Genomic DNA, 14,226 nt, shown 5'->3' on the forward strand with positions numbered 1-14,226 from the left:
GTAACAGTCTCCAGGCCCATGCGCGCCGCGGCCTTGTTTCGTTGCTCTTTGCTGCGGAGCGGTACCCCACTGTGCATATATACCGCGTCTTCTCTGTCCATCCACCTGTCAGTGGACGGTTAGGTTGTTTCCATGTCCTGGCTATTGTCGCTCATGCTGCAGTGAACTCGGGCATGTGTCTTTTTCAGATTGAGTTTCTGTCTTTTCTGATGCCTAGGATTGGGACTGCTGGATCGTATGGGAACTCTATTTTTAATTCCTTAAGGAACCTCCATGGTGTTCTCCATAGTGGCTCGAGTAACTTACATTCCCACCAGCAGTGTAGGAGGACGCTCCCACCTCCACAGCCTCTCCGGCACTGGTCGATTGTAGACTTTTTGACGATGACCATTCTGACCAGTGTGAGGTGATATTTTAAACTGCAATGAAGCTTAGTAATTTAGACGCAGCCTGAAGCAGCTATGAAAACAGAAATTCGTGAGTGAATGTTTGTAAAGCACTGAGTCATGCCTGGCAAATAGGAAATGCTCTATAAATGTTCACAGAATGAATAAACCTCTTTAGAAGCAAGAAGTACCTTTTTAACAGACTGTTACTCTATTCTTCAAAATTCTATGATTATTTGTCCTGAGAATAATTTGACAAAGGAAAATGAGGACGGCTTCTCTCATGCCTTTTGTTGAACAAGTTAGCAAGGTTTTTCACAGCCTCCTGCAATTTCAAGCCCAGTGTCAAGGTTCAACCTCATAAAGTGGTAGGAAATCTAGCAAATTTGGACTCTTTCAGCCCTTAGATTCCAAAATGTTTTTGTCTGAAGGCTTAGCTCAGTGAACCATCTCAATAAATGTCTACAAAAATACATGCTTAACTATTTCACTCATTGAAATAAACAGAACATAAATATTTTGCTTTGTAGAACACAATGTGTTTATCTCTCCAATATACATTCCATATCATTCCCATTTTGCAGCTGCAATGTGATTTTGTATAGAAATTGCCCCTCCAAGCTGCAGAATGCATCCCAGCTGGTCCAAGCCAATTAAGAAAATCTCATACCTTCATCAGAACAGTGTGAGTTGAGAGAGAAGAAAAGAAGAGGATGAAGACGTTTGTTCAAAGGGTTGTAGAAAGCTGCGTTCTCCCCACCCTGGTATAAATGTAGACCCGCTGGCTCTGAGATCTCACTGGCAGCGATCTTGTGACCATGAGGAAGTCTTTGTGAGGCTTCATCCAGCACACAGGGAGGGCACAGCAAAGAGAACTGCTCAGAAACGGATCAGAACCCTAGTTTATGCCCAAAGGCTGCTCCTCTGGATGAGGGTAAAAGAGGAGACGAAAACGGTGACTTAAAATTCAATATTCAAAACCTAAGATCATAGCATCTAGTCCTATCACTTCATGGCAAATAGATGGGGAAAAAGTGGGGGAAATGAGAGATTTTATTTTATTGGGCTCCACAATCACTGCAGAAGATGACTGCAGCCACAAAATTAAAAGATACCTGCTTTTTGGAAGAAAACCTATGACAAACATAGACATCATTTTATAAAGCAGAGACATCACTTTGCTAACAAAGGTCTGTATAGTCAAAGTTATGGTTTTTCCAGTAGTTATGTATGGATGTGAGAGTTGGACCATATAGAAAACTGAGAGCCTAAGAATTGATGCTTTCAAACTGTGGTGTTGGAGAAGACTCTTGAGAGTCACTTGGACTGCAGAGAGATCAAACCAGTCAGTCCTAAAAGAAATCAATCCTGACTCTTCATTGGAAGGACTCATGCTGAAACTGAAGCTCCAGTACTTTGGCCACCTGATTTGAAGAGCTGACTCTTTGGGAAAGACTCTGATGCTGGGAAAGACTGAGGGCAAGAGGAGAAGTGGGCGGCACAGGGTGAGATGGTTAGATAGCATCACTGACTCCATGGACATGAGTTTGAGCAAACGCTGGGAGATAGTGAAGGACAGGGAAGCCTGGCGTGCTGCAGTTCATGGGGTCGCAAAGAGTCGGACATGACTGAACAACAACAAAGGCTGCTCTGCTTCTGGAATCTAATGTGTTAATTAGTTTGAACTGAAGTCATTTTAGCACTCCAATTTTGACAATAGAAATGTCGAATTGGCAGAACCGAGGTAATAAAGGGCAGAGATGCAGGCTCTTCTATCCATGACTGGGAAATTAATCATGCATTTTATTTAGATTCTCCTAATAGTGAATATCATAAAAAATGAAAGAAATAAGACATGCAGAGAAGTACCTTCCATGCCTCTGGTGATTTGCATAATCACATCATTCAGTGATTCTAACTTACCAAAGTGATGAGAGGTAAAATGGTACCTTTGCATCAAATCCCTCCTTTCACAAATATAAACTCTTCAAACGCTTCTATTTTCCTGCTGAACGGATATACAAATTCCTTATTATCAGGATTGGTTCTTTTGGTTTATGTGTGCCAGTTCATCATTCCAAAAACGTCACTCCAGTGCCATGCTGGTGATATTTCCACATCAGACGTCTTCTGAACTGAATAGAGCTCTGCTTCCAGTGTCTGCCTCAAAGCAGTTGTTTCACTGATCAGGATACACTGAAATTCAAGAAAGTAACTTGCATATAATCACCGTAGTACTGGCGAAATGATGATGGAAGTCCAGTTTCTTTATCCAGTTTCTTTATTTCTTCTTACTCCTGAAAACACCATGAAAACAGATTTTTAAAATACTGTATCTGTCAGGTATGGCTGTGTAACAAACCACCTCAAAAGTCAATATCTTAGAATTATTTATTCTCATCAGTTTGTGGGTTGTCTGGGATTCCTCTCCTGCAGATCAGTGGGGCTGCTCTACTGGTCTCTCAGCTTACTTGGATCATAGGTTCACCAGAAAATGTTCTTCTCATGGAGTTGCAAACAATATGACCCAACTGCAGAGTCATATTTAAAGCCTCTCCTTGAGTTGAATGTGGTGAGCTTCCTATTGGCTAAGACAAGTCACGCAGTCAAGTTCAAGATCAAGGGAAGGTATTTAAAAGATGCTGACAGAAAGCAAAATATTAGGGTCAGTCATTCAATCTACTACGAATGTAAGCAGACTGAGAATCATTGAATACAAAGTGTACTTTCTAAAGTAAAGTCAAAAATGAGGTTTGCTATGAAGACAAAAGCCCCAGGGGGCATTGAAGTTATGCAGTGCCCTGGGTAATGAGTACAAAGCAGACAACTCATCTGAATCAAGTTCATTTATTTAGCTTGAGATGAGGATTAGTGCTATAAATTTCTCATTAAGTGTTAAATCACAGCCTCTCATCCAGGCAAATGGATGAAGTCCATGCAGACTGAAAGTCCATGCAGGCTCTGATGTGAAAGACACAGATTTGAGCACAAACTTGCTTTATATAAATAGAAGACTTTACTAAGCACATACAAGCAAATATCTCTTTATCCAATTTTCAAAGTCAATTTTCAAATTTTATCGGAACCACTGAATTGGGCCCAGAAGATGAAATTGAACTGTTTGGCTCATGTTTTTAAGATGTCACCTATTTCTGTCTCTCTCCCTCTTTACTGGTGCTCAGGCGGCAAGGGGTTTTTGAGACGATGACTCAAAGAACAAACAGCCAGCATGCAAACAACCTTGGCAGGGAAGCGGAGTAGAATTAAAGAAGAGTAATAGGTAAAAAAAGTTAAGGTCATAGAAAATTTAAAAGCCACATCAGAGCAGTCGCAGCAGGGCACTCTGCTGATGCGGATCACCACCACAGTGGGAGATTCTAAAGGTGGTACCTGTTGTTGCATGATCAATGGAAAACCAAACTAGGAGTCTTCGTAGAAAGAAAAGTGATTACCAGTCTTCCCACCATGGTTAAGCAGACACAATATAGTCATCCCTTCGGTATCTGCGGGGTATTTGTTCTAGGTGGACACCCGGTGGAACCCAAAATCCACAATTGTTCAAGTCCTTTATATAAAATTGTATTTGCATGTAATGCACACATCTTTCCGGATGCTTTAGACCATCTCCTCATTTTTTAGAATGCCTAATACAACATGCACACTATGTGAAACATTGTAATGAACACTCTGCTGTATTAAAAATGGGTAACAACAAGGGCCTACTGTACCATATACTCAACATTATGTGGCAGCCTGGATGGGAAGGGAGTTTGGGGGAGAATGGTTCCATGTATATGTATGGCTGAGTCCCTTCGCTGTTCATCTGAAACTATCACAATATTGTTAATCAGCTATACCCCAATACAAAATTAAATGAAAGTTTTTAAAAAATGCTATGTGAATTATTGTAAGTACAATGTAAATCGTTGCCAGCTTGCAACAAACTCAAGTTCTGGTTTTCGGAACTTTCTGGGATTTGGGGTTCTTTTTCTGAATATTTTCAATCTGTTGGTTGAACTATGGATACAGAACTCACAGATACGGAGGGCCAACTGTACAAGTTATGTAGTGTAGAATCTGGATTTAAGTCTGGATGCTTAAGCACTGGCCTCCACTATTTCATTAGCTGGGAGGATTTTTGAAAATCACTTTGATTAACCTACATTAGCCTCTGTCACCTCATCTGTAAAATGGAGAAATTAGTAACACTTACCCTTTAGTGTTGCTGAGGCAACCAAATAAAGACAATGTATAGCCAGCTACTGGCATGATTCTTAGCGAGTAAAAAAGGTTCATAAGCAGTAGCTAAAGTCATTTCATGAGCTATTATGTTGACGTTTTTACCATACTAGGAACGGATAATAGGTATTTGTTTAAAATTGATGGATTATCTTTTTCTCTTCTATTCCGCATATTCCAGGGGGGCTGCGTCAATATGTAACAACCCTTTCAATAGCAAATCACGACTTTATTAGAACGCACCAAAAACAGTTTCAAGACACAAAAATGAGTGCACTCCTCGTTTGTCAGTGTTTTAGTGATAGGTAAATGAAAATAAAATTTATGAAACATCTGGCTCAGTTACTTTGAGGAATATGCGTTTTTAAAAAACTTCTCTGGGCTATTCTGAGGCAAATTACCTAAATGGTGAGAAAAAATATATACATGTATATATAAACTATGATCTCCAATGTTTAAAAAACAGGAAAATATTTGTAACTACTTCAACAAATCCTAATGGAACCCCATGGACAGCCATTTCAAAAGAGATTCAAGAACAGCATTATAAAAGGAAACAGACTGCTTCTGGACATGGCTGTTTGTAAGAGAGGAAATTCCTCCTCCTACACCAGCTAGGAATATGGTGACTTCTCCTTGTGTGATTTTCCAACATACAGTGAATTGAGACTTATCTGGAATCAGCAAAGTACCTACAAAAGGTTCTTTTAGGAAAATAACAAAAGGAGAGCTTTAAGGGTGGGTCTGCAACCCTAGGACACTAAGTGTGGCCTAGTGCTGTCATCTAGTTCCAGGTCTTCGCTGACACTTGGGGAGCTCAGTTTGCTCAAAGTGGGAGAGGATGCCATAGATCCCTGGTTTATTAACGACTGGGCGGGATAAGAATCACAGCTTTCAACTTTTGCTTGTTTCTGCAAAATCAGTGATTTTCAACCTAAGGTTCCCAGTGAGTGAGTGAGGAAAGGGCATACTCATAAGTCTGTTGCAGTATTCCTAGAGATCTACTGAGAATTTTCTCATAATAAGGTGATGGAAGACAAATTTAAAAATTGACTTTCTTTGCTTTGCCTGGAATTATGTAAACTCAGTATGGTAATACTGATGTTCTCATGCTGCCCCAAGACTCCAGAAATATTCTGAAAAAGATTTCAAAATTGTTGCACTATAACACACCCCCTTGTCATGGAATTTTCTGGGACAAAGTTGATAAGCCTGACTCTGACCCAAGCCCAGAAGACACCCGTATTTAAAAAGAACCCACCTGCTCAGACCAAACTGCAGAGAGATAGCTAAAACAGGTACTCATTACAATGAATGCTGTTTACTGCCTATGTACTTAACTTCATTATAATTAAAGTAATGATTTATGCATTTTTATAATAAATGAAAATAAACTAAACTTGGATCATTGGTTTAAATCTGGAGTCATGTTTATGTGAGAAACCAATCATAACCCAGATGGAACTAATTAATTATTATTGAGGGAATGCTATTTAGTAAAAAAAAAAAAAAAAAAAAAAAAACCTACAAAACACAAATCTTTGGCAGCACACATCTTAAAAAAAAAAAAAAGAATCCTGAAATTATTATATTCTGTCAAGCTACAAATTCACCTTTGACTCAGTCAGTTAGAATCTGCCTACAATGCAGGAGACCCAGGTTCAATCCCCAGGTTGGGAAGATTCCCTGAAGAAGGAAATGGCAACCCACTCCAGTATTCTTGCCTGGAGAATTCCATGGACAGAGGAGCCTGGCGGGGTACAGTCCATGGGGTTGCTAAGAGTCGAATGTGACTTAGGGACTAACACTTTTTTTTTTTCATCAAGCTACAAATTCACATTTTAGGGCCATGAGCTACAATTTTAAGACTCCCAAAGTGAACAAATCTCTAGGAAAGAATCCCTAAATTCATTTTTCAAGCATCTGTACATTCATCTTTTATTCCAGTGCTATAAAACGTCTGAGTCTCTTTAGGAAGCTGTTCACTCTTATCCAATCTTGCCTTCCTGTAGGATCCATAACGAATCCCTGTGGAAAAGACATCATGCCATTAAAAAGGAGATCAGTGATTTGTTGAGTAAAAATTGCATAGGAATCCTGCTAGCTAAATAAACCCAAACAACAGCAAAGAAAATAAATCAAATTATCTATATGCTCTAAAAACACTGTGTCTCATGGGAAACAGAAGTATCTATTAACATATTGACTATTAGAGGTTACCATCCAACACTTACAGTATAGTCAATTCTCTCTCACTACCATCTATGGAAGAAAACAAATTTTGCATATTTATTTGGCTGCAACTGGACACATGTTTTGAAGATTTTTGCATTTTTACCATGTCAAATGTTTTACCTTTTCAACATGTTCTATCTCTTCTATCTCTTTTATTTCAATTTCTGACAGTTCAAGTCAGACTTCTTTCTAAATCTCAAGACTTAGATGTAAAGTCCGGAATTCCAAGAATATCCTACAACAAGCAACCAAGAAAAGCTCCAAAGTGTTTATTTTAAAATGAGCCATTCCTAAGTAAAAATAAAAATTAAAAAAAATAAAATAAAATAAAATTTATGCTTAAATTTTAAAAAAATAAAATGAGCCATTCCTTAGTACGTAAATGATGCAACGGAGGAGAAGTCATATTTAATAGATGCCTACCATATTGCACTCTCAACGCTCAGCACATTAGATAGAGTATCTCAAACTCTGTCATCTATGGTATTACTATTCTCACTGTCAATAAGGAAACAAACTCGGAAAGGCTGACTAGCCCCAGCATGAGCTCTGATAGACAGTGGCACTGAAATCACACCCCGCTCCATGCGACTGAGCTGTGTATTCAGTCACTTCAGTCGTGTCTGACTCTCTGCGACCCCATGGGCCATAGCCCGCCAGGCTCCTCTGTCCACGGGATTTTCCAAGCAAAAATACTGTGGTGGGTTGCCATTCCCTTCTCCAGGGGATCTTCCCAACCTGGGGATCAAACCTGGGTCTCCTGCATTGCAGGCCGACTCTTTACTGACTGAGTCAAAGGAAATAAACATATGGTGGTGGTTGAGTCGCTCAGTCGTGTCTGACTCTTGTGACCCCACGGACTGTAGCCCGCCAGGCTCCTCTGTCCATGGGAGTCTCCAGGCAAGAATACTGGAGTGGGATGCCATTTCCTTCTCCAGGGGCTCTTTCCAACCCAGGGATCCAACCCAGGTCCCCTGCATTGCAGGCAGATTCTTTACTGACTGAGCTACAAAGGTTAACATGAGCTACTATTGTTAATAAACATATAACATACAGTAAAAGAGACTTGCTGTGTGTGAGCAGCAGTTAAAGTTCTAGAATGTAAGCAGAGCTTCAAAAATAGTCCTTCACTCTAGGCAAAATGGTTCCAGATTCTCCACTCATAAATAATTATATTATTATCAGCAATCAGAAGATTGGCGTGAAGCCCTATGCCCCCACCATGTATGACAAAACTCACCTGTCTCCTGTGGCATTCATGTAAGGGGGAGTGGGGAGAAATGCCCAGGACCCCAAGCAATTTTCTCTCTTCCCCACATGCAGTTTCCCTGTGATGTGTTAACCACCAGGACTAACACTTTACTGAATCTTCTCTTTTAGTTCAGATGGTGGGGTGGGCTTGAGGGGGAAGATGCTTTTGAAAAAAACACATCAGAAGAGACACATCCAAATTCATGCACTTCCTCAAAGGGCACGCCCTTCGCCTTACAATGCAAACTCCTGGGAAGTTTTACTATGAGATACACTGGCAATGCTGCTTTATTGACTACATTTTTAAAAACAGTTCTATTCCTTTATATTGTACCTTATATTTGAAAAAAGAGAGGCCAACTTGATCTCCAAGCTTGATGAGCCATTTAGGTCAGCAGGCTACACCATGAAACACCTTGGTCTTTTTCCAAAAACCATGATGACCCAAAAGTCGTACAACCATGGAAATGCTTACCCACTGTGCCAACAGCTTAGGAGAAAATTCTAAAAGAGACGTTTCAAAGATGTTTTCATCAGTAACAACATCAGTTGCAAACATGGCCATGCAAATCTACGGTCCCTCAGGGTCAATATATTGAAGGTGCAGATACTCATTAGAAAGTATAATTTCTGGCTTGGATGAGATGTGCTTGTTTATTATTTTTTATTTAGCCACCACTCATGCAGCTTAGTCTTCTTTCTCATACTTTGTTTCAGAAAGAATTTAAATGGTTTTATAAGGAGACTTAAAAATACAAGACACAGCAAAAAGTACAAGTGAAGTAGAAGAAGAATTAAAAGGAAAAATGCATCAGAGACATACACAGAGAATAGGAATGAAGTGAGAACACACATCACAGCCTGAACTTGCGACCCGCAATGTGGCTGGCAGCCCATGGGAAGAGGTCAGCCAGGTCAGCTCCACAATTCACAATGTCCACCGGAAGGGGAGCAGGCCAACCGCTCGGGAAGAATTGTGTAACTTACAGCATTTCCTTTTCCCCATCAGCCCATAGGCAGGGCTGGTCAACTTGGAATCAGTTCATTGTCGCAGGTGACTAAGTGAACAGGTCCCCAAATCTTGCTCCACACTGAACCACCCAATGGAATATGGCATCAGTGCTCACAGGTTTTAAAATGTGGAGGCATGTATGACAAGGCATTTGCCTTTATCAAAATAAGATTTGAAAATAAGAGTATCTAACTGAGAATAATGTTAATTCCTCTAAGAAAATATTTTCAGATGCCTCCAAAATTCTTTGATTAGGTACTAATGTATTGGGAATAGGATGGAGTGCTGCAGTCCAGGGCGTCACAAACAGTTGAACATGACTTAGCGACTGAACAACAACAAATACTCAAACTTTAAGACGTGTCATTCCCACATACATTTTATCATAGAATAGTTATGTCTCCAGTAATTATTAGAGAAATGCAAATCAAAACTACAGTGAGGTATCCCCTCACACCAGTTAGAATGGCCACCATCAAAAATCCACAAACAATAAATGACGGAGAGGGTGTAGAAAAAAGGCAACCCTTCTACACTGATGCTGGGAATTAAATTGGTGCAGCCACCATGGACAACAGTAAGCAGGTTCCTCATAAAACTAAGAATAGAGTTGTCACATGATCCAGCAACCCCACTCCTGGGCACACATCCAGATAAAACTCCAATTCAAAACTATACAGGTAGCCCAGTGTTCATAGCAGCACTATTCACAACAGCCAAAAACATGGAAACAACATAAATGTCCACTGGCAGAAGAATGGATAAAGGTGTGGTACATATGCGCAATGGAATACCACTCAGCCATAAAAAGAATGAAATAATGCCATTTGCAGCAACATGGATGGACCTAGAGATGATCATATTAAGTGAGGTGAATCAGAGAAATCTGTATGCAGGTCATGAAGCAACAGTTAGAAATGGACATGGAACACAGATGGGTTCCAAATGGGGAAAGGAGTACAATAAGGCTGTATATTGTCACCCTGCTTGTTTAACTTATATGCAGAGTACATCATGCAAAACGCTGGGCTGGACGAAGCACAAGCTGGAATCAAGATTGCCGGGAGAAATATCAATAACCTCAGATATGCAGATGACACCACCCTTATGGCAGAAAGTGAAGAAGAACTAAACAGCCTCTTGATGAAAGTGAAAGAAGAGAGTGAAAAAGTTGGCTTAAAATTCAACATTCAGAAAATGAAGATCACAGCATCTGGTCCCATCACTTCATGGCAGATAGATGGGGAAACAGTGGAAACAGTGGCTGACTTTATTTTGGGGGGGCTCCAAAATCACTGCTGATTGTGACTGCAGTCATGAAATTAAAAGACACCTGCTTCTGGGAAGAAAAGCTATGACTAACCTAGACAGCATATTAAAAAGCAGAGAGATTACTTTGCTGACAACGGTCCATCTAGTCAAAGCTATGGTTTTTCCAAGAGTCATGTATGGATGTGATTTTTGAACTATAAAGAAAGCTGAACGCCAAATAATTGATGCTTTGAACTGTGGTGTTGGAGAAGACTCTTGAGAATCCCTTGGGGTGCAAGGAGATCAAACCAGTCAATCCTAAACAAAATCAGTCCTGAATATCCATTGGAAGGACTGATGCTGAAGCTGAAACTCCAATACTTTAGCCACCTCATGCGAAAAACTGACTCCTTAGAAAAGACCCGGATGCTGAGAAAGATTGAAGGCAGGAGGAGAAGGGGATGACAGAGGATGAAATGGTCGGATGGCATCACTGACTCGATGGACTTGAGTTTGAGTAAGCTCTGGGAGTTGGTGATGGCCAGGGAAGCATGGTGTGCTGTAGTCGCAAAGAGTCAGACACGACTGAGCAACTGAACTGAACTGAAATCAGAGAGAAAGAAAATACCATATGATATCACTAACATGTGGAATCTAAAATATGACACAAATGAATTTATCTTGAAATAGAAACAGTATCTATGAAACAGATATGAGAAAGACTTGTGGTTGACAAGGAGGGGGGGTGGAGAGGCTATTGTACATAGAATGGATAAACAACAGGGTCCTGCTGTATAGCAAGGAAACAAAATTCAATATCCTGAGATAAATCACAGTGGAAAAGAATATGAAAAAGTATTTGTTTTCCATAATAGTCTTTCCATTGATTCTCATAGCCATGCCAGGGAGATGACGGTAGGACAGTGTGCAATAGCAGATTCGGATTTTCATCTCAATATTGCTTAAAATGGAAGAAAGTAGAAAATACTATGATCGCCATCAGTTGGAAAATAAGTAGAGAAAACAAGTTATGATGCATACTGATGGCAGAGCACAAGCAGTCTCTCAAAACATGAGTGGAAAATGTCCATATGTAAAAAAGGGAAACAGTATACAAGAGCACAGAAATATTTTAATTCAATTTCCTCACTGTCACAAAAACCTCTTAGTGTATGTATTTTTGTGTATACAAAAGAAGGAAGAACAGAAGAGCAGGAGGGAGGGAGGAAAGAAGGAAGACACCAACACAGTCTTGTAAAGCAACTATACCCACAATTAAAAAGTATAATAAAAAAAGAAAGAAAGACGGAAGCAAAGAGAAAAGGAGGGAAGGAAGGAGGGGGAAGAAATCCCAAGTTTTTTAAATCACTGCCTCCCAGTAGGATGTTTCTTCCTCCCTGCCCTGTTTTCTAAAAGGCCTGTAATAACACTATACCACTCTCGTAACGAAAGAATGTGATTTTCAAATGCACGGTATGGGTGGCTTGCTATCATCTGCAGCTGCTGTTCTGAGATGACCATGCCCCCTCTGTCTGGCCATAGTTTTCTGGTCCACATGGAGCCAGGCCCTGTGGGGAGATGTGAACAAGTTTCATAAATGAGCTCTTCCACTGGGGTGCAGAATGCGAGAGAGAATTAATGGGACTTCTCAAGGACTATCCTAAAAGAGCTGGAAAGAGTGTAAGTTTGTTCAGCCTTACTATTCAGTCATAGCCAATATGGAGCAAGTCCAGTCAGGCGGATTAAGCCAAGGACCGCCCAAACCTTTAAACTGCTCAAGCTAAGACATACCAGTGTGTTTTATGTGAATCACTCATGCCATATTGACATAGCCTGGTTCAGTTCAGTTCAGTTCAGTCGCTCAGTTGTGTCCGACTCTTTGTGACCCCATGAATCGCAGCACGCCAGGCCTCCCTGTCCATCACCAACTCCCAGAGTTCACTCAGACTCATGTCCATCAAGTTGGTGATGCCATCCAGCCATCTCATCCTCGGTCATCCCCTTTTCCTCCTGCCCCCAATCTCTCCCAGCATCAGAGTCTTTTCCAATGAGTTAACTCTTCGCATCAGGTGGCCAAAGTACTGGAGTTTCAGCTTCAGCATCATTCCCTCCAAAGAAATCCCAGGACTGATCTCCTTTAGGATGGACTGGATGGATCTCCTTGCAGTCCAAGGGACTCTCAAGAGCCTTCTCCAACACCACAGTTCAAAAGCATCAATTCTTCGGCGCTCAGCTTTCTTCACAGTCCAACTCTCACATCCATACATGACTACTGGAAAAACCATAGCCTTGACTAGACAGACCTTTGTTGGCAAAGTAATGTCTCTGCTTTTCAACATGTTATTTAGGTTGGTCATAACTTTTCTTCCAAGTAATAAGTGTCTTTTAATTTCATGGCTGCAGTCACCATCTGCAGTGATTTTTGAGCCCAAAAAGTAAAGTCTGACACTGTTTCTCCTATTTCCCCATCTATTTCCCATGAAGTGATGGGACTGGATGCCATGATCTTCATTTCCTGAATGTTGAGCTTTAAGCCAACTTTTTCACTCTCCACTTTCACTTTCATCAAGAGGCTTTTTAGTTCCTCTTCACTTTCTGCCATCAGGGTGGTGTCATCTGCATATCTGAGGTTATTGATATTTCTCCCGGCAATCTTGATTCCACCTTGTGCTTCTTCCAGCCTGGTACAAGTCTTTAAATCACAATTTTGATGGAAGAAGATAACTAATTGTTAACTCTAGGATCACATGAGTAGACATACTGTACTTCTCATGGTCTGTATATTAATCTTCATGTAGCACAAAAGTTCTACAATATAAATAGAGAAAGATCTCAGACAACTGAACACATGCCTTTATTACAGTTAAAGTCATCCCAAAGTCATAGAGTCATGATTGGAAAGTACTTTATTTCCTATTGAATGTGGTCAAATCAGGTAAAGTCAGCATCTTTCCTATAATATTCCCACATAAGTTCAGTTTTCCGTGACAGAAAAAAGTGCTTTTTTGTCAATGTGAAGAATGTCAAGTGTGCTATTGGCAGGGAAAAGGAGACGCTGGTTGATCGCACTGTTGAGGCCTTTATATAAAACACCTCATTGCATCTTTACAACACACCTCTAAGGTCTTTATATTATCTGTGCCTGTAGTAGGAAAAGAAAAATTGGCAACAGTAAAAGACAGAGCCTGAGGATTTAAAAAAATGTCCAGCTATTTGACCGCATTTCTGCTGCATCCAACTGGCATAGTCTCTGCTTCCAAACTGTGAGAAGCAAAGACCTACCTGCATCTATACCATCGCAGCCATTTGAACAAAGGACAGTTCTTTTGCCCCTTGTGATGATTTTCCACCTGCTGGGTATTTCATTCTTTCTCAGAATATTTGGTTGTAACCAAGTCAAGTAACCAAGGCTGGATTTAAAGTTTCTCAAGCAATAAGGAAAAAAGGTTTTATCTGATATAACTTGAAGTCCAGAGGTAAGGCAGGTTCTTATTTGTCAACACGATGGACAGATCTCATCTAAGACCAAAGTTCTTTATTTCTCTCCCACCTGTCATCTCTAAAAACTTTCCTTTGCCCTCAGTCTGGTGTCTTTCATCCCCCCAGGATGGTTAGAGCTGATCCAGGCACCGCATCCAGACTTGACAACCTATATACCCCACACTTCTCTCTGAGCAATGAGAGAACTCTCCCAGAAGCCTCCAGAATCCTTCTGCTCATTGAATTGGGTCACACACCCATCTTTCAATCAGTAACTGGCAAGAGCCATGTGACCTCCTTGACTGGCTGGAACTAATCAAGATGCAATCTCCAGAGCTGGGGATCTTCCCAACCCAGGGATTGAACCCAGGT

This window comes from Ovis aries, chromosome 26, assembly GCF_016772045.2.
Source record: "Ovis aries strain OAR_USU_Benz2616 breed Rambouillet chromosome 26, ARS-UI_Ramb_v3.0, whole genome shotgun sequence".
In the NCBI taxonomy this organism is placed as follows: domain Eukaryota; kingdom Metazoa; phylum Chordata; class Mammalia; order Artiodactyla; family Bovidae; genus Ovis; species Ovis aries.